The following is a 27,266-nucleotide window of genomic DNA, read 5'->3' on the forward strand; positions in this document are numbered from 1 at the left end:
GACACAGCTGAGTGTTCAAAAGAAAACAGAAATTTCCACCTCAAGACAGCATCGATACCGCCCAGAACGAGAGCTGACACTGTTCAATGTCGTCAGTTGTTAATGGACCCTTAACATGCACAGAAGTGTGTTTTAGGCACTCTGGGACTCATTGCTGGAAGCGGGTGAGTGCATACACAGTGCCCTGGGGAAGGTCAGCTTAGACTGTCTGAGAGGACAGCACTGTGAAAGGGTTGCCCTTACAGTCACTGAGACTGGAGGTCTGTCAGGGAAATCTCCATTTCTGTCAGGACTTTTGGATCTCACTTTAAATTGCTGGCTGGTCTGGAACTCACTGTGTAGACCAGGCTGGCCTTGAACTCACAGAGACGCACCTACCTCTGTCCTGAGTTCTTGGATCAAAGTTGTACATCACAATGCCTGTCAGGTTTTCTTTAACTCTTAAAGATAGAGATTGTAATGTCTGCCTCATTTTCCATAGGAGGTTTCCACAGATCAAAATGAAATAAGGGATATGAACGTGCTTTATAAAACACTATCAGCCTTTCCTAGACTTTGATGAATTCTGTGTTCATTCTTACAGTGAGCCTTTTCTCTTTGAAAGCCAAGACAAAACAAACAGAAGGATCCTCTGTGCAATGCAGAATTGTTTCTGCTAAGGGAAAAGCCACTCAATTTTAAAAGAAGGATTGGCCACATACATCATTTTGTTTGACTGTCTATTGATGCAAGTAGGGCTAATATCTGATCGTGCTATTTAGTCATATGCAAATGGATTATGAATGAAATAGTATATTGTAGTTTAGATTTAAGCAATGGGAAAGAATCTGTCTGTATTCAAAAAAGCAAAAATCATCAAGAGTTCTGCTCCTATGTGATTTATTTATTTTTTAACATTTATTTATTTATTTATTTATTTATTTATTTATTTATTTATTTATTTATTTTTATGTGCATTGGTGTTTTGTCTGCAAGTATGTCTGTATGAGGGTGTTGGAACCCCTGGCATTGGAGTTATAAACAGCTGTGAGCTGCCATGTGGGTGCTGGGATTGAACCCAGGTCCTCTGGAAGATCCGCCAATGCTCTTAACCACTGAGCCATCTCTCCTGCCCCCTATGTGATTTAAAACAAACCTTCCTCCTTCTACCTGGTATAAAATGACATTAGCCTAACTAGCGGCCAATCAATGGGACACTCTTCACCAAGGTGGGTTGCAGCCTGTGGAGCAGCCATCCAGTGAGGTCCTAATTTCCTGTGAGGCAAGAGTAAGATGAGAGACTCAAAAATAAAAAAATCGTTAAAGCAGCATTGTAGACATATTCACACCTAAGTTTCTATTTGTAGCTAAGCGGCAAGCACTCACAATTAAATCACGAAGGGTTTATAGAGTTTATTTAGCGGCAGAAAAATAATAATCGTAGACGTGAATCATATGGTTTGTGACTCACAGCTAATTACTGTTTTCCCTTCTCGGAAGCAAAGACATAGGAAGTGCATCTGGGGGTTAATAGGGATGTGGCACTGACGGGTTTCAGGGTCTCTTAAACTTCCAATTCCCTATCCCCAAATACAGAGACCAAAAGCCCAGGGGCTTGGGCTGCTCTTCCTCGCTCAGGCAGACCCCAGTATGCAGTTACAACCGATGCCTATGAGATAGCAGGGGCCAGATTTCAGCCACACTTGCAACGATTCATCTTCGGACATAAATCCATAGGATGTTGCAAGTCCAGAATGCAAGAGTACAGAAAATTCCTTCTGAACATTCCCTCAAATTCCCCAGAGTCAACCTTTCTTTAAAAAAACAAAAAAACGGGGCTGGGGATTTGCTCAGTGGTAGAGCGCTTACCTAGGAAGCACAAGGCCCTGGGTTCGGTCCCCAGCTCCGAAAAAAAGAACCAAAAAAAAAAAAAAAAAAAAAAAAAAACCAAAAAAAAAAAAAAAAAAAAAAAAAACAAAACTCCTGATTTCACATCGAAGGTGAGAACGTCATTAACGGAAGTGTGTAATTTAGGATTTCTTGATAAATGGCAACTGTATAGACTTTTTTTTTTAAGTCTTATTTTTTATGTGTGTAGGTGTTTTGCACGCATGTGTGTCTGTGCACCACATGTGTGCCTGGTGACCGAAGAGTTCCAGGAGGGGGTGTTGGATCTCCTGGAACAGGAGTTACAGACCATGGGATTCACAGTGATGAGCGACCTTGAAGGCACTTAGACTCAAACGCAGGACCTCTGGAAGAGCGGTCACTGCTCTCAACACTGAGCCATCTCTCCAGCCCCAGCTGTGTGGACTTTCTGCCTTGTTATCTTATTGGAGAACGGCATGCCCAAAGGCAAAAGCGGAAAGTCAATTCCCAGTTTCACCATTGTAAAACTGTGCTGTCATTAGCTGCATTTAATATTTTATTGGAACTGTCTGTAGCATTTATTTGCTGAGGAGCCACGGGCAGACAGCCTAGTAGGTGAGTACAAAGCTATCTTTGTGTCTGGTGATAATGCAGACTTTAGTATCTGTTCTTAATAGAGAGCGCTAGGGGATAGAGAGTTATTTTGTTATCTACAAGGAATATGTTATTTAGAGCCAGTTGTGGTGGCACATGCCTTTAACTCTAGCATTTGGAAGGCAGCGGCAGAGGCAAAGACAAGGGCAGGGGCAGGGGCAGGGGGAGGGGCAGGGGCAGGGGCAGGGGCAGGGGCAGAGACAGAGACAGAGGCAGAAGCATATCTCTGAGTTCAAGGCTAGCCTGGTCTACATTGAGTTCTCAGAACAACCAGGGTTACATAGAGAAACCCTGTCTCTAAAAACAAAACAAAACAAACAAAGGAATATGCTATTTGATGCCCTTCAGAGGAAAACGAGGCTTTGACATCTGAGACTTGGCTACCCAGGAGGAACCACTGTGGTTCTGTTTTCAACTTCTTCCCTTAGGGGGTCCAGATACTGCTGTAGACCAGGCAGGGAAGGATGAAGCAAAGTCTGGAGTAGGCGGGTCAGCAGGATCCTGGAGACTGCAAGCTTCATAGTGAGGTGAAACTGACCACTCTTCTCAGGGCTGTGGGATTCCTATAGATGGCAAGTAATTTGCCTTTTGTGTGAAAACCTACGAGCTCAGCGTTCACCCTCTTGTACTCTAACCAAGAGAACATATCTCTTCTCCAACCATCCAGGGACACATGCCAGACAGTCACAGCTAGCCCTCAAACTAGCCAATCTTCGACCTCAGAAACCACAACCCAGGTTCGTGTCCACCTCTCCTGGTCCAGCCCTTTGCCTCTTGCCTCTTGCCTGGGTTATGTGTGTCTCTGTGTAGCTCCGCTTAGAGAGTATACTCACAGAATACTTTAAAACAGAAATCGTTATCTCTGTGCCTTACCATACTTCACTCAAAGCATCCTGCATATCTGTTATGACAAAATAGATTTTTAAAATGGTTAAGAGAAGCGTATGGCATTTGAATAGTCCAAGATTGTGCCATCTATTCTAGGTGGCTTTAGTGGTTAAATTAACGTGTCTTAGAGTGTTCTGGGAAGAAAACCCTCTATTGAAGAGTCTCCTAGGTAGGGATGACCTGTAGGAGACTGTCTTGATTAACTGATGCAGGAGAGCTTAGCCCACTGTGGGCAGTGCTATCACTAGGCAGATGAACTTTGGCTATAAGAAAGATAGCTAAATAGGAGCCTTTGAGTGAACCAGCAAATGGCATTCCTCTGTGGTTTCTGTTTCAAGATCCTACTTAAGTTCCTTTCCTGACTTCCCTCAGCGATTGAGTGTGAACCGGAAGTATAAGCCAGTAAGTTCTTTCCTCCTCTAAGTTGCTTTAGTCATGGTATTTACCAACAGCAACAAAATGAAATTAGAAAACCATCCACTTGAAAAATAATTACTCCTCAACTCAAAGTTTATTGAGTCTTCCTCAAACATAAGTGACCACAGTCTTGGAACATGCCCATCAGGGTGTACTAAACGGTATGCTCCATCTCAGAAGTGGTTACACAAACTTTGATAATCAGGGCAAAAGAAAAGCATAAATCAGAGCATTTACTAAGTATGTTTGTGAGGGCATCAGGTAGGTGGGTCACAGCTAAGTGGGGAAACAAACAGCTATAGTTTCACAGGCTGTCAGGTGACATTTATGACTGGGCACAGTATTGGCCTGTTAAGTTACTGTGTACTGGTCACAGTTATTACGTTAATTACAGAATGTTTTTGTTTCATTTCTGTGACAATGACAAAGAGAATCTGAGGGAGAAAGTTTATTTCAATGTAACATTCCAGGTTAGTCTATCATTGTGGGGAAGTCAGGGCGGGAATTCAAACAGCTGGTCACATCCCACTCATAGTTAAAAGCAGTGAGAAATGAAAGCATATGATTGATTGGTTGCTTGTTTACGCTTAACTTGAGGGAGGGATGGGGAGAGAGAAAAAGAGGGGGGGGTAGGGAGAGAGAGAGAGAGAGAGAGAGAGAGAGAGAGAGAGAGAGAGAGAGATCTCATCTGTTATGGGCTTTTGAAACCTCAAAGCCTGTGGTTTGGTTTCAGACCAAGGGACAAGGGACTGAGGTACATAGTTTACATATCAAAGCAGACCTGGCCTCCATGTTTTGCCAACATCCCTCAGTCTCTACCTGGCATACCCTGCCCCCAACCTTTAACTTTCCAGCCCAGAGACTGGGCTGCCCTTTCCCCTAGAGTCTCTTCCCTATATAATCCAGACATTTTGGTCTCTCTCTATCTCTTCTCCTTCTTTTCTCTCTCTGCAGATGGCCTCAGCACCTTCCCGAGAGCAGCTTCCCAATAAACCTGCTTTTAATATAATCTAATCTGATTTGAATTGGTTCATTTCAGTGGTGACTGAGCAGTAACCCGTCACCTGCCTCCAGTGACCCACATCCTCCCACAAAACCACATCTCCGATTTGTAGTACAACCAGCTTACGCTAATCCCCAACTAGCTTACAAATAAATGAAACACAGACTATGGTTATTTCATTTGGCTTTGACAGTTACTGAGAGGTCACCCCTAATCTACTTTTCTAACCGCTAGCCTGGCTACCTCCCCAGTGGTGTACCCCAGATATTTGCTGTTTCTCCTGGCCATGGGCCCATGGTCCATCTCCCCTCATGGCAGCTTCCTCTTCTCTTTCCCTCCTACCTCCTCCCTTGGTCTTCCTCTCTCCTTTTCTTTCTCCACTCCCAACCAGGTAACTCCAAACCCCACCTACTTCTAATCCCTCCTGTAGTTGGCTGAAGCCAATTTTAGTTAACTAATAGGTTTAGATGAAGGAGTGAGATTTGCACAATGAAAACTTGCAAACATAAGAATTCACTCCTAGGCCTAGACATTCTAGGATTTAGCATTGCAATACACAGCAACAGACCACAACAATCGATCCTTCCCAAACAGTTCCATTAACAGGGACCAAGTACTAGACTGTAAGAAGAGCCTGTGGAGTTCATTCTCACTCAAGCCCCCACACAGAGGTTGGTAATAAATTGCTATTGAGGCAAGCAAACAAAACCAAGACACGTTGGTTTTCTATCTGCAGTACCGGATCCTCCCACAACCACAGATTTGTAGTCAGGGGATCAGTATGCAGAATCTTCCAGACAAATGTGACTTTCCCAGCAGCCTCAGTCCACAGTTCAATTCTCTACATGAAAGTATCCATTAAGCATACCCGTGTTATGTGGAAATCTACCTTGTGATGTAAGAAACAAGAAAGTCAAGAAAGTCTGACCTACCCTGAGTATAGACCTACCTTACTTTCCATTTAGACTTGACTTTTCTCTCCTGTAGTCCTCCTCTCTTCACCCACTGTAATGTTTCTTCTGCTCCCTGCCTTCTAGCTTCCCCCAATGAGCCCTTCCTTTCTTCTGCTTTCCTTTCTTCTCTCTTAGCAGGTTTGTACATCTCCCTTCTATAGCTGGCAGGGCCGTGACACACTCATACCCCACAATGGTTACATCCCATCTTGCCTGACTCCTGGAAAAACAGGCTAGTTATTCACAAGAACTATGAATACAAACATGAATAGGAAATTTGTTATAATGGGCATTTAGACATTGCTTATTCCTAGCTGGGTGTGGTACCTGATGCCTATGTCCTTAGCACCTAGGAGGCTGAGACAGGAGGATTGTAAAAAAAAAAAATTGTGAGAAAATGGCTCAGCAAATCAGAGTATTGATTGTCGATAACACTCTGGACAGAGACCTAAAAATGACTTTGTAAAGACAGAGGCTTATATTTCTTTCTTTTAAAAATTATTTTATTTTGCTTTCTTGTCTAACTCAGGACAATCTGCCTAGGGATGACAACGCCCACAGTGGACTGGGTCCTCCCACATCAACCATTAGTCAAGAAAATGCCCCACAGATCTGCTGCCTACAGGCCAATCTGTTGGAGGTATTTTCTCAGATTACTCTAGCTTGTGCCAAGTTAACAAACTAATAAAAACATTAACACTTCCACAATCATATATTATCACAGTTTGTTAACGAATATTACACGTTTATAGTTATATAGCTTATAGGCAACTTGTATTATTATTATTATTATTATTATTATTATTATTACTATAATTATTGACATGGTCTCACTGTGTAGCCCTCTTGCTGTTCTGAAACTCCCTACGTAGATCAGGCTGGCCTTGAACTCACACAAGTCCTTCTGCCTCTCTTTCTCAAGTCACAGTGGCATTTGACTAATCTTAATGAAACCCATCTGCCCTGCGATCCGATGCCCTCTTCTGGTGTGTGTCTGAAGACAGCCACAGTGGACTCACATAAACAAAGTATAAAATGTAAAACGTATTCCAAAAATCATAGGAGTCTTCACATTCCCTCCTGGTCGTCTATCTGGTTTTCCTGTCACCAGCCACTAACAGTCTTCGATTTTGTTACCTTTATATACTATATTTGTAGAATTATAATGTAAGTTATGATTATAAATACAATGGGCAATTTCTTAATATTAGTAAAGAGTAGGTACATAATTTTGTTCATTATGAAGTTCTAACATAAAGTCGGGCAGTGGTGGCCCACGCCTTTAATCCCAGCACTCAGGAGGCAGAGGCAGGGAGATCGCTGGGAGTTCATGGCCAGCCTGGTCTACAGAGCTAGTTCCAGGACAGCTGGGGCTAAACAAAGAAACCCTGTCTTGAAACACTCCACCCATCCAAAAGAAACTTTAAGATGAAATTGTTTTAATAGATTGAAATATACCTATAAAATAATTTTCTTTTTAAAGTTTTTAATGTTCAGGGCCTCAGTTTCTTCCACTGAGAAGTCTAATATTCCCATTTATTTTTTAGGGGAAGGGTTGTTCTAAAAACACCTTAAACTAATAATGATTATGGACATTCTTCATAGGCTGTTGTCCACACGATTATATTTGCTGTAAAGGTATCCATGATGTGGAACTTGTTGATAATGTCATAAATCAGGGCATAGAGAAGTAGTAAAAAGGGCAAAATGTGTCTTTCTTTTCTTGTTTTTTTTTTTTTTCATGCCTGCAGTCAAACATGCTATAGAATAGAGAGAAAGTAGTTAACATGTTTTTGATTTTTTTTAATGTATGTTTGTACAAATGGGTATTTGCTCGCATGCGTGTATGTCTGAGCTCCAGCTGCACGCCTGTGGTGCCTGTGGAGACCAGAAGAGGGCGTTCTGGAACTGGAGTTACAGACAGTGCGTTGCCATGGTGCTGGGAAAGCCCTCCTCTGGAAGAACCATTCTCTTAACCACGGAGCCATCTCTCTAGCCCCAGCATGTCTGAGAAGAAAATTCTACCACCAGAATTACAGGGAAATTGAAATCAAGTAACGGAGCAAAAACTTAAATACACTTTAGGAGGGAAACTTGGAGGAAGATGGGACCTCAGTAATATTTACTCCACAAATGAGCGAGTGGACAGGAGAACAGAAAGCCCACATCTTGCTCCTATTGTTGTTTCTGTAGACAGTCTTGGGAGTCGTGACAAAAACAGCATCTTTGATCTTGAAAGAGAAAAGCATTTTTTGGAATGCTGAGTGAGTCCGCAGAGAGGAAGACGAACTCCCACCCGCCCTTCCCAGACGGCTGGTTCCTTATTTGTCTGTGAATCAGCGAGGCTCCAATTTCATGCCCTGCCCTTTCAAACTTAGTTTAAAATTAGTATCATACATCAGAGCACCATCTCCCGCTAAGACACAGCTCTCCTTTCTGTGTTTGGTGACTGTATTTTTAGCCACAAATCGCTAGCGTTATCTGGATGGCGGACCTTCTGGTTTCAATGCTTAGTCTCAGTCTGAATGTCAAGCCCGTTTGCACAACGACTGGGGACCTGGAATTGCTGGTCATGTGATGAAAAGGTTGTGGTGATGTCACCACAGTTGGCTTTGATTTTAAGATGGCGAAGAGTGTTGTTTTTGGCCACCACAGTGAGCCACATTTTTACAAGACTTGGTTAGACATGAATGGAAGTTTGGAAAGTTTATTCCGTCGTGTACAAAGATATTGTTGCTTCTCCCTTTCTCCCTGCCTTAGTTTGTCTACTACAAAAGGAAAGTACTGTTAGGCATTTTATAATCAATAAGTGTTTGTTGTTTGTTAGAAGCTGTAATTGTAGGAATGAAAGGCAGCATCTGGTAGGGAAATTTCCTCTGTTACTTCCTCTGATGGAGTGCAGAGGGTCCCTGGGCAGAGGCGGTGCCTGCAGTAATTCCCTAACACTATTAGAGAGTACATACTAGGCTCATCTCTGACTGAAATACATCCTTGGCACAAAGTAGGTGCTTTTCAGCTATTTGCTCATGAACAAAAGTGAGAAAGATTCAGCAGCGTTGTCAAAGGCAAAAGAACCTTCTAGTAACCAGGTTGAGATTCTAACAAATATATAATGGCTTGTCACTTTATCTAAGTCGGATTTTTCAGAGGAAATTCCTGCAAGAGACACTGGGCAGGGGACCTCGCTACAAAATATAACTGTGGAGTTTAGAATGCAAAAAATGTTGGTATTCATGCAGAGAGCCCGTTAGCTTGAGGGTACCCAAACTGATGGCAGTCACACTTTCAGGAGGGGCAGCCTATGTTGTATGGCTGCATGGATGAAGCTGGTTGATACCTTGGTTGGTCGTTTCTACTGAGTTGGGGTGCTTTGGTCTTTGACTTCCCCAAATGAGCGTATTCAAAGACTTCTTCCCTATCTTTTGCCCAAGGGAGAGTGTTGGGGGAAATGAGCTGGAAGTATTTTCTTTTGGAAAGCATTCTTGTGGCCTAATGCACTCTATTTATGGAAGGGCATGGTTCAGCCAGGAGCTGCTCAGGCATTTGCTGTGGGAATAGGATCAACAGGTTGTGAAATCGCAGCTTCTTGTTTCCCAACATATTTGTTCTCTCTGCTGTAGTCATTATGGGGAGGGAGGGGATACTGGGAGAGGAAGAAAACAATGGAGAATGGGAAGGAAAAGAGGCAAAACCACAGATCCATGTTTGGAACCAGTGCACCTATTTTCCATCATCTTCCTTAAGAGCTGTTTCTGCCACAAACATAGGAAAGGCACTCAATAAGTAAATAGCAGAAAGGAGGCTCTTGATTTGAAGCTGTTTGTCAAGGCTTGAGATCTCTGAAGGTGGCCTATTTTTCTGTTGTGAGGTGTCACCAGAGAGGACTACTCAGACAAGGGTTCGAGTCAATAGAAGGCCTTTATTAGCTCACTGGTGACTACACTGGGTGCTCAGGACCAGAGTGCAGGCCCAAGCCTTTCTGAAGTTAAGCTTTGAAACACAAAACCACATCCCGGGTTAATACACCTCAGTTAGCAAGAACTGTTAGACAGAAACAGAGCTATATAGAAGTCAAAAGGGCAAGGTTAGTACATTTAGGGACTCTCCCAGAACTATAGACACTGATGGAGTGGGTCATTGATCCTGTTGTGGGGGACCAGGGTGCGTGCCTACATGCTGGGTTCCAAGGTCTGAATGGAGCTTCCGTCATGGTGTCAGTGGTGCTAAGGTCTGGGGGGCTGCTATGCTTCCCAGAATCATGATGTGGAATTTCCAGACCCTGATGTGGCAAGTTCCAGCTGCCTGCATCTCATAGATATCTCTGTTGTCATCTTTATCACAACGGCAGACACATGTCAGTAATTGCTCATGATGCTTCTCAATCATGGGAGGACACTGTTTTGGTCATCATTGAATGCCAGAATATCCCACACTCAGGGTTTGACACAGTGTTTGCCCAGTTCAAATTTCCTGGATACATGAATTAGATTGTTCTTTTTCTACTTTATAGGAATCCCCTTTTCTGGAACCAGTGTATACTTATTGACAACTTGACTCTGACCAAAACCAACCAATCAACCAACCAACCAACCAACCTAGCTAGCTATAACAACTAACAACTAACTCACTAACTCACTAACTAACTAACTAACTAACTAACTAACTAACTAACTAATGGAATCTGGTGATCAGCCACAGCTATCTAGTCAGAAGGAACCAGATGATGGCTACTCTCTTAATTTGTAAGCAATCCTTTCAGTTTAGATTGAGGGCTGGCCCCATTTACACACACAAGAAGCACCTGGGGATGCCTTCAGGCTCTGACGTGCATCTGCTTTTAGTGAGTAGACTTCCCTTAGCTCACACTGCACTGCTTAAATTGTGAAGTGACTCAATGAACATATGTCTTATGGTAAGAAATGGCACCATCTCCTTCATCAGGCCATAGACTTTGGAAGTCTGGTTGTTTAGGGGACTGGAGTGTTTTGCCAGGATAGTGATGTCTCTATCATTCAGATTGTATTAACAAAGCTTTCCCTCCTTTTTGGGAACAGTCTTGGTAGTGCCAGTTAAGTTAGCCACTGTATCTAATTTGGAAGAAGAAGAAGGCAAAGGAGGAGGAGGAAGAAGAGGAGGAGGAGGAGGAAGAAGAGGAGGAGGAGGAAGAAGAGGAGGAGGAGGAGAGAAAGAAACTACATCATCTATGACCCCATCTTGCTGAATGCTACAGAGGTCCTCTTGGCTGTCTCAGTGATGTAGGTAGGCTTCTTGGGAAACACAAGTGGTACCCTACTGCCAGAGCTAGGCACCAAGGCCAGCTTTCAGCCAGCCAGAATCTAGGACCCTAAATCCTACAGCATCAAGCAGAAATAATCTTCAAAGAGGCTCCTTCCTCATCTGTGCCTCCAGCAGCGAGCACAGCCTGCCTGGTACCTGCCATGGAGAATCCAGCTGTGTCTAAAGGGACCCAAGGAAACGGGGGGGGGGTCGGGGGGGTCGGGGGGGATTGAACAAATTGTGCTGTTTTACGGCAATAACTGTGGTAGTTTATTGCACAGCAATAGGCAATTAATTCATTATCTAGCTCCCCAAATGGTATTTAGTATCTTTTAATTTTATATTTTCAAGAATGAATAAATCTATACAATAAAATATAAACTCTTAGCAAAATGCATTGTAATAGATCATCTGTGTGGGCCTTTGGATTCATTTCTTTTTACAATCTGCTGGAGGGGTCTGACCGGCAAGGAAAGTACTCAGTGACCGTGATAAGCTCTGCGGTGTTGACATCCATCCACGTGTTGTGCTTTCCATGAACATAACTCCACATATCTGTAACCTATCTCTGATTCCCTTTCCCAGAAAACATTATTGCTTTGTATTTCTGTATTGTTACAATTTTTCCAATGAACGTGTTTTTTTTTTTTTTTTTTTTTTAAAAGATTTATTTATTTATTATATATAAGTACACTGTAGGTGTCTTCAGATACACCAGAAGAGGGCATCAGATCTCTTTACAGATGGTTGTGAGCCACCATGTGGTTGCTGGGAATTGAACTCATGACCTCTGAAAGAGCAGTCGGGTGCTCTTAACCGCTGAGCCATCTCTCCAGCCCCGAACGTGTTTTATAAAGACTTGGGGGATCCAATAGTTGAGAGAGTCTTTTGTGACATCGTAAGGACCAGAATTTGGAGTCCAGCACCTATGTAACTATGTGGGGCATCTACACATGCAGCTATAAGTGCACACAGGTTAACACACACACACACACACACACACACACACACACACACACACACACACACAGATACAGAAGTAAAAATAAATCTTTAAAAAAGGACCACTAGGGTTTCTTAATATCTCAGTGAGACCACTTACTCACATTACTCACAGCACTGTAATATATATATATATATATATATATATATATATATATATATATATAGAGAGAGAGAGAGAGAGAGAGAGAGAGAGAGAAAGGGTCTCATTGTATAGCCCAAGCCAGTCTCTACCTTATGAGTCTCCACTCTTAGTCTCCTGAATGCCAGGCTGACAAGAGTGTGCCACCATACCTGGTTCTGAAATTATTCTTTTTTTTTTTTTTTTTGGTTCTTTTTTTTTGGAGCTGGGGACCGAACCCAGGGCCTTGCGCTTCCTAGGTAAGCGCTCTACCACTGAGCTAAATCCCTGAAATTATTCTTAATAGTTCCGCACCCTTGTGATTAAGTGTCACGATGATCTAGGTGGACTCCTGCTGTTATTTTCTCCTGGAATCGTGCAGCTTCCCCAGCCTCTGCTGCATTAAGAATTTTCCTTATGTGGCTGTGGATCACCCTGTGTGTAACATCATGCTAATCATAATGGATGGAGCAACTGTCCTCATCTTCTGAGCAGCGATGTTCTGTAATCAATATTGAGATTAATACGTCTGTGCTACTCAAGGTACCACCTTCTGAGACAGGTCTTTTAATGGGCCTCAACAATTAAATTGACCTTGCCCACACATTGAGGGATATGCTTAAACAATTAGTATGACAGGACTCTCTCAGTAAGCATGTGTCATTCTGGAGGCCACATGGTAGAAGGAATGCTCCACTCTTTTCTGCCTCCAAGCAGCAGAAACTGAGTTGCCTGTCTCTCACTCACGTTGCAAGTCTCCATAGCTATTCTTGCACAAAAAAAAGGCACAGTGTAACCTCACCATATGCTACTTACTAATGAGGAGAATTAAAACTGCTGCCCAGAGGACTCGCCATGGCAACCAGCAGAAGTGCTTCCCTGAAAAGCTAGAAACTATAACGCAATCCAGCATTCAGCATTTGTTTCTTTTGAAGTACAATCTTGGCATACAATTCATGCTCCCATCTCTGCCTAGAGTGACTTTCAGGCTTCCGCGTCATTTTTGTCTTAGAGGGGAGAAAAGTCATCAGTGTCTCCTTAGAAAGCTATGTGCAATGCACTTTAAAAGCAACCAATTTAATATTGCACACTGGGGGCTGCAGAGATGGTTTAGCAGATAAGAGCACCAGTTATTTCTCTAGAAGGCCCAAGTTCAGCTCCCAGCACCTACGCAGCAGCTAACACCCATCTGTAACCTTAGTTCTGGGCTATTCAACACCATCTTCTGGCATCTGTGGGCACCAGGTACACACACGGTGCATGGGCATACATGCAGGCGTAATAACCATGTGCATAAAATAAAAATCAGTGCATCTTTACTTTTGCTCTCGTTCGTACATTACAAGTTAGCAGAGTTTTGTTAAGCGGCAACTCATCTGTCTTGTGTCTTACTAGTTTTGAAGTTTTGTATAGATAAATCCAGTCCATGTTTTACTTTCTGTCCTTGCCCTTACAATCACTTGTCCATTCCCAGTTTATGACCTTTAGCTATCAGATAATGGTTTCACAACTAGCCTAGAAGGAATGTTTTCCCTGATCATAAATTTGCTCCAAGCCTGCCTTCTTATCCTAGAGCAATTAGCCTGTGACACATGAAGGTTTACAGAGCCCTAATTTCAGCTTTCATAGTATAGACGGTTTAAAATTACTTGTATAAATTTAGGAATTCCATAGAATCATTGTTAGGGATTAGGAAATCATCAATTTGTCTGCATAGCATTACTACAAGAGGTTACATCTTCATTGATCTGTAGAAAATCTGCCCAGGAGGGTGGGCTAATGCCCAGAAATCACTATGATACGCAATAATGGCAGGAAAGGCATATCAGCAACAGGAATAAATCCTGAGATGAAGCCTCTGAAGGCCCCACAATTCAGAGTTTACTCACAGAAGCCAAGCAAAATGGGCTATCTCGGAAAAAGTCACCTGTATGCCTTCAGCCTTTCCTAGACAGCTCCTGACACTAACTTCTTTTAAAGATCGCCAGTTTTATTTCTACCTCTGTTGACTTATTTGGAGGACAGACAGTTTCTGACTTACAAGGACTCAGCTTCACAATTTTACTGTGGCATGGAAACTGTGCACTCGGTAGAAGCTGTATGTCAAAAATTGAATTTGGGAACTAGTGAGATGGTTCAGTGGGTAATGGGCACTTGTCACCAAGCTTGACGACCTGAGTTCAACACTCAGGATCCACAAGGTGCAAGAAGAAGAAGAAGAAGAAGAAGAAGAAGAAGAAGAAGAAGAAGAAGAAGAAGAAGAAGAAGAAGAAGAAGAAGAAGAAGAAGAAGAAGAAGAAGGAGACGGAGAAGGAGGAGAAGGAGGAGAAGGAGGAGAAGAGGAAGAGGAAGAGGAGGAGGAGAAGGGGGAGGAGGAGGAGGAGGGGGGAGGAGAAGGAAGAGGAAGAGGAGGAGGAGGAAGAGGAGGAGGAGGAAGAGGAGGAAGAAGAGGAGGAGGAGGAAGAGGAGGAAGAAGAGGAGGAGGAGGAAGAGGAGGAGGAGGAAGAGGAGGAGGAGGGAGAGAAGGAAGAGGAGGAGGAGGGGGAGGAGGAGGAGGGGGAGGGAGAGGAGGAGGGAGAGAAGGAGGAGGGAGAGGAGGAGGAAGAGGAGGAAGAGGAGGAGGAGGAGGGAGAGGAGGAGGAAGAGGAGGAAGAGGAGGAGGAGGAGGGAGAGGAGGAGGGAGAGGAGGAAGAGGAGGAGGAGGAGGGAGAGGAGGAAGAGGAGGAAGAGGAGGAGGAGGAGACGCCCATACGTTTCCTTTGGTCTCCTTACATACACAGTGGCACACACAAGTACAACCCGTGCCTTAGCTAGGGTTTCTACTGCTGCAACAGAACACCATGACCAAAAATCAAGTTGTGGAGGAGAGGATTTATTCAGCTTAAACTTCTACATCATTGTTCATCATCAAAGGAAGTCAGGACAGGAACTCAAACAGGACAGGAATCTGAAGATAGGAGCTGATGCAGAGGCCATCAGTAAGTGCTGCTTACTGGCTTGTTCCATCCCTTGTTCAGCCTCCTTTGCTATAGAACCCAGGACCACCAGCCCAGGAACGTCACCGCTCACAGTGGGCTCACATTCATCATTAATTAAAAGAATGTCCTACATCTGGATCTTATGGAGGCATTTTCTCAAATGGAGCTCCATTCCCTCTGATGACTCTAGCTTGTCTCAAGTTGACATAAAACCAGCCAGTACATCCTCACATACACACATACAAATAAATAAATAAATGTAATTTAAATTTTTTTTGATCTTTTTCAGAGACTAATGATATGTCATAAAACCTTCTTTCATAAGACTGAACAGTGAGCAGTGGTCGTGAGTCACATCTCCCAGTCAGCACCGAATCACAATGGGAAATGACCCATGTTACAGAGTAGCTGTTTCGGTGTTCTTAAAAGTTGGTTACAGGCATAAGGCAGTTGTGGTTTATGATATTTTTCAGTTTGAGTGGATGTCGCCCTCTTATTATATAAGGCCATCTATCTGTTGTTCCACACATGCACATTTAGGGCTTGTAATTTGCTTATGGTGAGTTCAGTTCTTATATCTAGAAATATGTATTAAAAAGAAAAACCTGGTGTGCACATGAGCATGCCTGTGTTCACTGAGATCATTTGCTGAGCATTCCCTTTGGGTTTTTATTTAGAATACATCAGAGAGTGAGCCTTAGACACACTTGTTAGTGATGCTGCTTCTCCATTTGGAGATATTCCCTCTGGGTATGTTACTTCCTTCAGAAGGGGCTTAATCTTGGTTTCTGGGCAAATGACGAAGGCTGGGACAATAAGGATTCCCATTGGGAAGTAAAGCCTTATTTATAATAGCCAGAAGCTGGAAAGAACTCAGATGTCCTTCAACAATGGAATGGATACAGAAAATGTGGTAATCTACACAATGGAGTACTACTCAGTTATTAAAAACAATGACTTCATGAAATTCTTAGGCAAATGAATGGAATTAGAAAGTATCGTCCTGAGTGAGGTGACCCAGTCACAAAAGAACACACATGGTATGTACTCGCTGATAAGTGGACATTAGCCCAAAAGCTTGGGATACCCAAGATGCAATTCATAGACCATACAAAGATCAAGAAAAAGGAAGACCAAAATGTGGATGCTTCAGTCCTTCTTAGAAGGGGGAACAAAATATTCACAGGAGGAAATGTCTAGACAAAGTGTGGAGCAGGGACTGAAGGAAAGGCCATCCAGAGACTGCCCCACCTGGGGATCCACCCCATATGCAGACACCAAACCCAGTCACTATTGCTGATGACAAGAAGTGCTTGCTGACAGGAGCCTGATATGGATGTCTCCTGAGAGGCTCTGCCAGAGCCCTACTGATACAGATGAGGATGCTTGCAGCCAACCATCAGACTGAGCATGGGGATCCAAAAGGAGTTAGAGAAGGACTGAAGGAGCTGAGGGGGGTTTGCAACCCCATAGGAAGAGCAATATCAACTAACCAGATCCTCCCAGAGCTCTCAGGGACTAAACCACCAAGAGCACATATTGGGGGGGGGGACCCATGGCTCCAGCCACATATGTAGCAGAAGATGGCATTGTGTGGCATCAATAGGAGGAGAAGCCCTTGGTCCTGTGAAGGCTCCTTTCCCCAGTATAGGGAATGCCAGGGTGTTGAGATGGGAGTGGGTGGGGGAGAGTGGAAGCATCTTCATAGAAGCAAGGGGGAGGGATATAGGGGAGGGGGGAACTGGGAAAAAGGATAATATTTGAAATGTAATACATAAACCATCCAATAAAAAATGATTCCCATTAACTTTGGGTATCATGTCGAGGCCACTCAGAGCAGAGTTGGCTTGTTTTGATTCAATTCTACCCAAGGTATGCTGCCTTAGGGTTTCTAACTGAGGATAGAGGGACTTACTAGGGTCCCCTCACCTCATTGCTGGGTCCTATTCTCTTTTTACCCAATTAGTTACCAGGAGCTCTGCCCAACTTCTCTACCTTTTAATTGCCTGTTTTTGAAATTTGTGAGTGCTTCCAAGGGAAAACATCCAAAAATACTGGGCTAATCTCTCTTGCTCTTGTCCTTTTCCTAGATTTTGGCTTTATAATCCTTTACTGTTTTCAATGTATATATATTAAACTACATCCAGTTTTTTAGGTGTTGTTAATCAAATGATCAAATGGCTGGTCAGAACCACCCACACCATCATGCTGAAGGCACCATCCTTGATACCCGCTCCTAGATTCTCTTGACAATACCTTTTTTACCATGTACTGACCTGAAAGGCTATACTATTACATACTACCACATCTCTCACAAATATCAGGTCCTAAAGTATTAGTCCTTTGGGGCTGAAGCATGGCTCTGTGATAGAACATATGCTCAGCATGTGTAGACCTTGTTCAAACTACTACAACAAAACCAAACCATCAGATCCTAATTTTGAGACCTTTCTATGCTACCTTAGGATTAAAATCAAGTCTTTCCCAATGTGATTAAATTAATGATTCCATGATGGGGAAGTCATTCTGGATTATCTGAACCAAATGATTATTCTAGAGGGAGGTTTTTACATCATAGAGTAGACACGGTGAAGATATAAACATATCTTTATGTACATAATGATTGATTTGAAGGCAAGGGATGTCAGCTGTCAGTGGTTGGAAGACTAAAGAAATTGATACTCCCAGGGTCTATAAGGAAGGTTTAGCCAACACCTTAAAATCAGCCCCCTTCAGAGCCTGCAGACTTTGAGAGATTATATTTCCATTATTTAAAGTTACCAAGAGTCTGGTATTTTGTAATAGGGGCCATAGGAAAGTAATACATATACAATCAAGGCCATTTTATAAACTTCGTCAACTTTAGTTAGACAGCAAAGGTTTGGAAAGTACAGATCTTTGAGTCCTTTTCCCTTAGAAACTTTCAATCTACTAACCTTAGTAATTCTCTTCCAAACAGGTAAGGTACCCTGGCTAACAGAACTAAAATGACAACAAGTAAATATCGGGGACGAGGAGAAACCCAGGAAGTCATCTTACACAGGGTCCATGTCTCCTCATTCACTGAGCAAATGGTATAAACAGGGATCAGGAACATGTTATTATGATGTAGCTTCTCCACATTTAATAATGCTGTCTGACATGGCACTGGAGAAACAAGTCACTTCAGAGGCCATAGAATCAGAATACCAGTGACACCTCTATGTTCTTTCGCCTCCATATTATTCCTAGGATCTAATACCCAGAGAAAAGGGCAGTTGACAATAGCTGAAAGGGCTGTTTATGGGGAAAGCTAGATCCTTTAATGTTGATGGGATCTGTAAGGGGGGGGAGTGGGGGTTCTGTTGCTAACGTCCTGTTCCCCAGTTGGTTCTTGATCTGTCAGAAAAGAAAATCTTATGCCAATTGCTGGGTGGAAGGGACAGGCAGATTTTCAGGTCCCTGGAGGTAAGCAGAGAGATCCAAGAAAGGAGGAGAGAGTTCTCCAGACTTCTGATGAAGTTGACCAGACAAGTGAGGTCTCTGGCAGAGTGATGGCCTGTGGTGGCTCCTACAGGCAGGTGGTCAAGGATGTAATTAGCTGAAGTTTAGGGCAGGTGAGAGAAGCAGAGATAAAAACATTATAAGGGTATGATTTTCTAAGTGGGATAGAGTAGCACCCAGCAATTGTGCCTGGTAGGCAAGTGGAGATTGAACAATTGTGTGTGTGTGTGTGTGTGTGTGTGTGTGTGTGTGTGTGTGTGTCTGTGTGTGTGTGTGTGATCTGTGGATTCAAGGGAAGCTGTGTGGGGGCTGGTAGTGCAGACCATTCCCAGAGCTTAGGTGGGGTAGCAAAAAGCTACACACAGCAAGGATCTCTGTACAAGACTGAACAGGTTCACATGAAAAGATGACTCTGTTTTCTTAGCATATAATGCAACTTTGGGATTCAACAAACATCTGAAGGGAAGCCAAGATTGTGTTTTATGACACAGGGCCTTACTTAAAGTCTCTACTCTGGCAATGTTCTGGCCCCTTGTTGTCAGGGAAAGGGGGAGGAAGCTGCCTTGTTACTGCCTTCCGAGGCAAAGTTCCCAGTTTCTCAGTCAGCCTCCATATCTTTGAGGGAAGAGGGGCTTCTGTTTGATTGGGGTAGGGGGGTCTCAGCTGCCCTCTAAGTCTCCCATACTGGCTGCAAGCAGTAAGAAGGCCTTATTAATTTTTCTTAGGTAGCTTCCATTTGGTTTGGTCAAGGTGGCATGTGACCACTGGGCAGTGGTGGAAGTGACTCTCCACCTGCCTTCCTCTGGTGTTGCCCTAACAGGAAGGAGTAGGAAGAGTGCATTGCCTTTCCTGAGTACCAGTTTTGGGACCAAATGGGTCACCTCATCTCATCTGCCTCTTGCAGGTAGCTGTGATTTTCCTTAGAGCTTGGGAGGGTTAGAAATACTGACCCATATCTGGTCTTCATTCCACTTGGGGGAGCAGATGGAAATGTTTTGTCAGTACAACCTGCCATGGTGAGTCAAGACTCCCTAATTGACCTTGGATAGCACATGCTGGCATGGGACAACTGAAGCTTAACATCACAAACTCCATTTTGCTTTATGATTCCATTTTATGATTAACTTGTCCTTTGAATGAACTCAGCTACTCAAAAACAAAACAAAACAAAAAAACAAAACAAAACAAAACAAAACAAAACAAAACCAACTTGTTCCAGGAGCCATGTCGCCCTGGTAACAATCACAATTCCCCTGGGCTAATAACCATTCCACTACTAGCAACAGTCAATCAGTTCTTAAGGGGAAAGCTCCTAATGTCTAAAGTAGATTGACTAAGCTAGCAACCATTGTTCATACCAAGCTGAAATTTACTAGCCAACAGAAGTGCACCAAGCAAATGTCAACCAATCATGTAACAGCCAAGTTGGAAAGTCCCTCACCCTGATACCATGATAAATAGGCAAGGTTTATACCAGCTTGGTAGCTTCCACACTTTCCACTGTGTTGGAGAGGTTGGAGGGTCTGAGCTCGAGCTTGAATAAAGACTTTTTGCTTTTGCGTTCGAGTTGGACTCCTGGTGGTCTCTGGTGGTCTGTGAGGACCTGGTGATCTGGGCATAACAATGACTGTGTTTTCTGTGATGTTTGGGGTGAAGGTTACTGTTTAAAACTTCTCTGACTGGCTGACTGCCCTCTTTCCCTTTAGTTTCATTAAAAGATAGAGAAATTCAACTTTCATCCCAAGCTGTAAAATAAATCCTTGCTTTATTTCGGCAAACTGCTCACACATTCTTTGTAGTGATGCTCTTGCATACATTCGGCAAGGTTTTAGTACGAACTGATACATTTATCAGTTAATACAGTTGATATCATCAGACTATGAGACACAGCGTAAATAACATATGCACAACTGCAGCTTCTCCAATAGCACAGCTTATCTTTCAGTTACCACGATGTTATGGTTTCCGTGTGCTCTGTCCCCTACAAACTTAAGGTGCTAAACCATCTCCAAAGCAACAGGATTGAGAGGGAGGGTCTTATTGAGAGATCTGTCCTCACGAATGGATTAATACCATCACTATTGCAAGAATTTATTTATGGTGTGGGGGAGATGGCTCAGCAGGCAAGCCTTAGAGCCTGATTATCTGGATCCCATGTTTAAAAAAAAAAGCTGATATGGTAGCACACGTCTCTAATCCTGGCACTCCTGTGTAGAGATGGGAGGCAGAGACAGGATAGTCAGTAGGAAACATGGAGGCCAACTGCAGCTACTGAGGTGGAGGAACACCCAGGATTCCAAACAACCGAGACCTGCTCTCTCTTCCTGAAAGGGAACCTTCAGTTCCAAATCCATGTCTTGGCAGACTTGTACCAAACACACCAATGCACGTATTCATACACGCACACACAGGTACACACACACTCACAGAGAATAGAAATATAATTTTTCTAGCTCAACGCCAGATTCTTGGAAATTTATATAGTATATTGAATGGCATTAAACCACATGTATATTGTAATATACAATTGCAAATACTTTAAGCAGAATTGTCATAATGAAAATACAAGCCTTAAAGTCCACTTTAACTCCAAGAACTTTTTTTTTTTTTTAAATAAAAGCAAGTGTTGTTGTCTACCTCCCTCTCACGCTCTCTTCCCATTCTGCCTTAGGTCATGGTATGAGGCAAAGCAAATCCCTTGACCCTGGTTTCCTAAACATAAGAAATACATTTCATTTTTTAAAATAAAATACCCAATCCCAGGTATCCTTTTTATAGCAACACACAAAGAGCTAAGATATAGCATACATTAGCTGTGAGAAATTGAACAAAGTGCATACTTCACTATGAGTGCAGTTTACAAAACCTTGTAAAAGTAACAGATGTTTAAGGATCAGGGAACCATTACAGCCCTTGAAGTCTGTGTTGATGGATCACTGTGTATCACTTCAGTTACGGACAGCCAAACTCATCATTGTGCTTTCTTATCTTTCTGAGTACCTCATGCATTACTTTGCAAAAAACGAACCAAAGCAAAACAGACAAACAACAAAAAAAACCCCAAGCAATCAAACAAACAAAAAAACCCAGCCAAACCAAGCAAACAATCAAAGAAAACACAACAAACAGCCAGGCAACTAAAGCCAAGGCAGTTGGTGAACAGGGAGGGAATTGCAGCAAAGAAACAAAAGATGGTGTTGGCAGTGAAGTTAAATGCAGGCGTCAGCAGAGTGATAGAGAAAGGACCCACCACGGCTGCACTGACATTGCTAGGTGGGAAAGCCCAGGTATACACAGCCAGGAGCATTTTGTTTAAGTCAGGAAAGTGGCTGTGATGAAGATATCCCAGAGTGAGCGATGCTGACAAGGAGGTCCACGTTACAGCAGATCTTAGAGATACTTTACGACACGGGAAGTGCTAAGTGCAGGATGATGTCATTATGCAGCAAGGTAGGTCTCCTAGATGGAGAAAGATGACCCAGATCTGGGTGAATTGCCAAGGTAGCTGGGATGGATTTCTGTTGGCAAATTTATCTTATCTAGGTGGTCGGTTTATATCCTTATCAATCGGTTGTAAGTTTATTATGTTGATGTATTGAGAATTTAACATATAAATCTGATTGTTGGGTTACAATTTGTTGAGTCATGATTTTACTGGGTAGCTGGGACCAGAGAGTTCCTGGCTGGTCAGGGCTAGGCTAACATGGCATGGTCTACACAGAACCAGCTGAGATAAATTAATGTTACTTTTATATGGCCCTACAATGCCAGAACTAACGCCAGGGAGCGACCGCCTGGGTCTGAGAGTACCAGGGGCCCAGTGTGGAGTGGTGACACTCGGGAACTGATTGCCTTCTTTTTTTATTTTTATCACAACACTAAGCATAACTTTTCTGCACTGACCCAAATTTAGGGAGAAGTATGACAACTAGTGAGACATAAATGACGACCCAAGGTGCTATCCAAAGTATGCTTTATAATTTGATTTACAAAGGAAACTTTAATTGTCCATGTGTTTAAAGTAGTGAACGGTACGAACCAAGGTCTAGTTTCAATTCACTCTTCTTTCTTTCGAATTCATACCGGGAAGAGTCTTAACGTTTTCACACACATTGCTAAAGGCCACGGGACACTCACCGCTCACTGCTGTCTTTTCGTGTGGCTATACGTGATTTCAGCTCACACAGTTATTTTTACCTTTCCCACTGTGGGCAGGGCTGGGGCTCCCTGTCCACAATCAAGACATTTGCTTTCCTGTTTTTTCCCTATCCCGGCCTGCCTTCTGCTGGAAGTGCCACACGTCAGCAAAAGTATCCAGAGACATAGATGACTACTTTGTATCTTTCCCACCCCACGCCTTTCTCTGGTGCCTTCGAGGCTACTCTTCTATTCCCCTGCTAAGCCATAACATTCACATCCTGCAGGTGACCCTGATGCTATAAACAGTCACATCCAACTAAACTCTCTTAGTTGAATGTTGCCTCCTATACGCTTCTTACTGAAAGACTTGCGGGGACTTAGTTCAGCTGTTGACTGGTGCCAACTTCCACTGCAAAACAAATTTTTTAAAATTGTAAATGTTATGCCAGAGATCATTATTCTTAACCTACACCAGAGTTCAATGAAGTCCCCCATCTTTGCTCTATTTCTGAAGTTGCCTGCCCTTGCTGGGCAGTTCTTATAGTAACTCTCCGTTTTAATAACTGTATTAAACTTCTCTGTTTCCAGACTACTTGAATTCCTAGACGCTGTGTGATCTCTTCTTCATCCCATCCCTACACTGCACTCTTCTGTTTACATTGCCAGATGACGTAACTATTCATGTTAGAGCCATGGGAAATGCTTAATAAGTGATTGTTAAGTCTGTGATGTCTCCCTGCTGCCCAGTGGCATTTTAGTTAATGACAGACTGCCTCGGGAGTCCCTGGAGTATTCTTCTGACACCAGTGACAGGCAAGAGAGGAGATGTCACTTGTGGACAGAAACCAGGATATCACCTGAAAGGCTTTGATTCCCGGTCCAGTTTGTATTCTCAATTTATACTCTAAAGCCACAAGGTGGGACAGGCAAACAGGGGAGATTTTACAGAAGCGTCCATGGCAGTCAGCAGGTTGTTAAGGGCAACAGCCCATTGTCTCTGCTATTTCTCCATGTCAGTCTGTTCCTGGTAGCAAGTGAAGTCATGCTTGGCAAATAGGCAGTAAACCAGGGCTTTAAATAAATCACTAACTGAATCAATAAATCCATAGCTAATAACTGTTCTTTTCTATCTCATTCTACTTTAAGGTCGCACATACAATAGTGGTGCCCTGAGACGGCAATGCCTAGGAAAGCAGTGTTCATCTTACTTCATACAAGCGTCTCCATGAGGTTTGGACAACAACTCAGTGTCAGCCTTTCGGCCTCAGCCTCCCAGCGCTTGGATTGCAGATGCGAGCTACCATACCTGGCTTCCAGTTCTGTTTCTAAAGACATCTTAGAGACTAAAATGCCATAAGTGTTCACAGTGCACTACAGATTTTCCAGTTTTATCTTTGCATCTGGGAATGCGAAAAGGCCTGGCATAGTGTGATGTGTGTGTGTGTGAATGTTGTACAAGAAGCCATGGGGTTACCCGGTCCCTCTTCCTGGGTGGTGTTGGCAGATGGCAATGAAGCAGCTGTGTTCCTTCTATAGTGGAGTGTACTCTGGGGCATCTGCTTCCCTAAATCTTCACTCTGTTCTCAGTGGTTCTCAACCTTCTCAATGCTGTATCTCATGTTATAGTGACCGCCCCCACTATAAAATTATTTTCTGCTACTTCATAACGGCAATCTTGTAAGCGTTATGAATAATAATGTAAATATCTGATACGCAGAATGGCTGATATGTGACCCCTGTGAAAGGGTCATTCAACCTCCAAGGAGGTCACAACCCACAGACTGAGAATCACTGACTTGTCTACAGACGTGTGCAGCTATGTAATGGTGTTTTCCTGGAGAGTTTGAATCACAAAGCCTCTGAATTTCTTTGTGTGTATTTTCCTACCAGGGATGGAGGTGGTCTCATCAGTAAAGTGCTTGTCTTTTGAGCAGGAGGACTCGAGTCTAACCTCTAGATCTCATGGAAGAAAGGTGGAGAGTTTGTAATCGCAGTTCTGGGAGACAGAAACAAGTGGATTCCTGAGGCTTGCTCTCATCCAGACCAACATCTCCGGTCTGCAAAGACACTCAAGGTTAGCCTCTGGCTTCTACATGTAGGAGCAAATACACACACACACACACACACACACACACACACACACACACACACAGAGAGAGAGAGAGAGAGAGAGACAGACAGACAGACAGACAGACAGACACAAAGACAGACACAAAGACAGACAGACACACAGACACGTAGGCACACAGATATATACATACAGTCATATACTCAGAGACATACACAGACACACAGATACATGCAGACACACATAGACAGACAGACACACAGATACACACACATACATACACACAGACATGGCATAGCCTTTATCAGACTAGATCTTTTCTTTTCCTCAATATTTATTTTTGAATAAAGTTTTTGAGACAGGGTTTCTCTGTGTAACCCTGGCTATCCTGGAACTCTTTCTGTAGACCAGGCTGGCCTCGAACTCAGAGATCTGCCTGCCTCTGCCTCCTGAGTGCTGGGATTAAAGGTGGGCGCCCCCACAGCCTGGCTGGATCGTTCCTGACAATGGAGAATGGAATGCACCTACTCTCATCCCCCGAACCTGGAATCAATCCAGATTATTTAATGAGTAAAGCAATGTATGCTTTCGTTCCTCTCTGCATTGAGAGCAGACTGTTGTAGCAAACAGCCAACCCTGACACAGTCTCCTTTTCTTCCTGTGTCCAAACACCTATCGAAAAGCCTCTGATGCACGGTCTTACCAGGCTTGCCAATTGGTGGGAGGACAATCACGAGACACGCTCTTTTAGACCCTCGCCATTCCCGGGCTGAAGACGAGAAGCAAGTGGAGATGACATTAAAATGTTTTGAAGTGGCACAGAGCTCACCTGATGTACAGACTGCAGAGCATCCTCAGTGAGGCCTGTAGTGCTGGGCTGGGGAAACGCTGGGGTGGTGTTCAGGCTCCAGGGAGAACAATGATTAATTAGCAATAACCGCCACAGGCAGGTGAGGTCAGAACCGAGGCATGGGCTCAAAAGCTACATCACCCCTGGGGCTGCAGCCAAGCCCCTGGCTGCAGGAGGAAGCCCGTTCCTAGAAATACAACTCAGACTTCCCGTCAAGGCAGCTTCCTTGCCATGGTTCTTATTTGTAGAAATTGATATATGCTTATAATCTATATGTATGTATATAGATATATAAATCTTACTGAAAGATTTAATAGGCCAAGTAACAAATGAAATTTAGACAACCTCCCTCTGCCTAAATTTTGCCTGATGACTTCAGGAATTGGGTCTCCCCCCCTCCATAATTAAGAAATCTCCCTTGGGAGGTAGAGACAGAGGCAGGGGGTTTTCTAAATTTAAGGTCCACATGGCAAGTTTCAGAACATCCAGGGCTACACAGAGAAATCCTGTTGAGGGGAGGGGGAGGGAGGGAGGGAGGGAGGGAGAGAGACAGAGAGAGAGAGAGAGAGAGAGAGAGAGAGAGAGAGAGAGAGAGAGAGAGAGAGAGGCAGAAAGACAGGAGTGAAGGGAGGGAGGGAGGAAGGGAGGGAGAAAGGAAGGAAGGAAGGAAGAGTGAATGAAAGAGGAAAACTAAGCAACTGCTTGAGAGCGACAGCAGAAGAGGGGAAACCGAAGTTTTCACTACCCAAGGCTCATTTATATCGAGAGACCATTTCCTATTTGTCCTGTTCTGTTTCCTTCCCAAGCCAGTCAATAAACTAGACAGGGAGTTCATCAGTCATGGCTTTAAATGCTGGCGGTGCCCGAGAGTAAATCACCTGTATATCCACTGCTCAGACACCGCAGCCTGTGAGCTTTCAGAGCTGTCTCCGTGAAGCCTAGGACGGCAGCCCCCGCCTGAGACCACAGTGCTCTGCAGAGGCAGGATTGAGGACTTAGACCAGCTTAGGCTGTGTAGTGAGAGCGTCGCTCAAACTGAAGTTCAGATGCGCATGACTGAGTCCACCTCCCGTCGAATCCAACCTCAGCCCGACCTCTTTAACCAGTCTGTCAGCGATGCCCTGTTTCAAAGACAGCAGGGGAGAATTAATACCATTTCGATGCAAAATGAAGTCTATGATTTAGTGGAGAGATTCAAGTAATTTCCAGTGATGAAAAAACAGATATATTCAAAGTTGAAGAACAGCCTGCAAAATAGCTAATCTAGATAGAATCTCAAAGGGGGTCAATATCATGAAAGGCTACCCCCCCAAAATGGCTGAAAAATTATTTTATATGGCATATGATACAGGCCAAACTAAACCAAATAGAACACACAAACGTTAGACAAACGACTATTTCTTAGTGTAGCAGGGAAAGTTAAACTTTATGTTTGGTAAGAGGATTCTCACATGTTTGCTGCTTGGGTGACATGGTTGTAGGCGCTAGGAAGATGCTTGCCCGAGACACAGATGTGTGGGATGCCAGGCCCGTCTCCAGCCATGGGTGGTACCAAGAAAAGCATCTTGGGAACAGTAGGTACAG

The 27,266-nt window shown here is 43.5% G+C and overlaps 1 long non-coding RNA gene across 1 annotated transcript; it reads left to right on the top strand.

Annotated features, from left to right (window-relative positions):
- On the top strand, window positions 1–25,641 carry LOC147995505 (uncharacterized). The gene is made up of 3 exons (XR_015683556.1): window positions 1–164; window positions 2,078–2,463; window positions 23,911–25,641. It is a non-coding gene; the product is annotated as an uncharacterized LOC147995505 (long non-coding RNA).
- Window positions 25,642–27,266: the final 1,625 nt, after the last annotated feature.

The sequence above is a fragment of the Rattus norvegicus genome, chromosome 3, assembly GCF_021556685.1.
Source record: "Rattus norvegicus strain SHRSP/BbbUtx chromosome 3, alternate assembly SHRSP_T2T, whole genome shotgun sequence".
Lineage (NCBI taxonomy): Eukaryota > Metazoa > Chordata > Mammalia > Rodentia > Muridae > Rattus > Rattus norvegicus.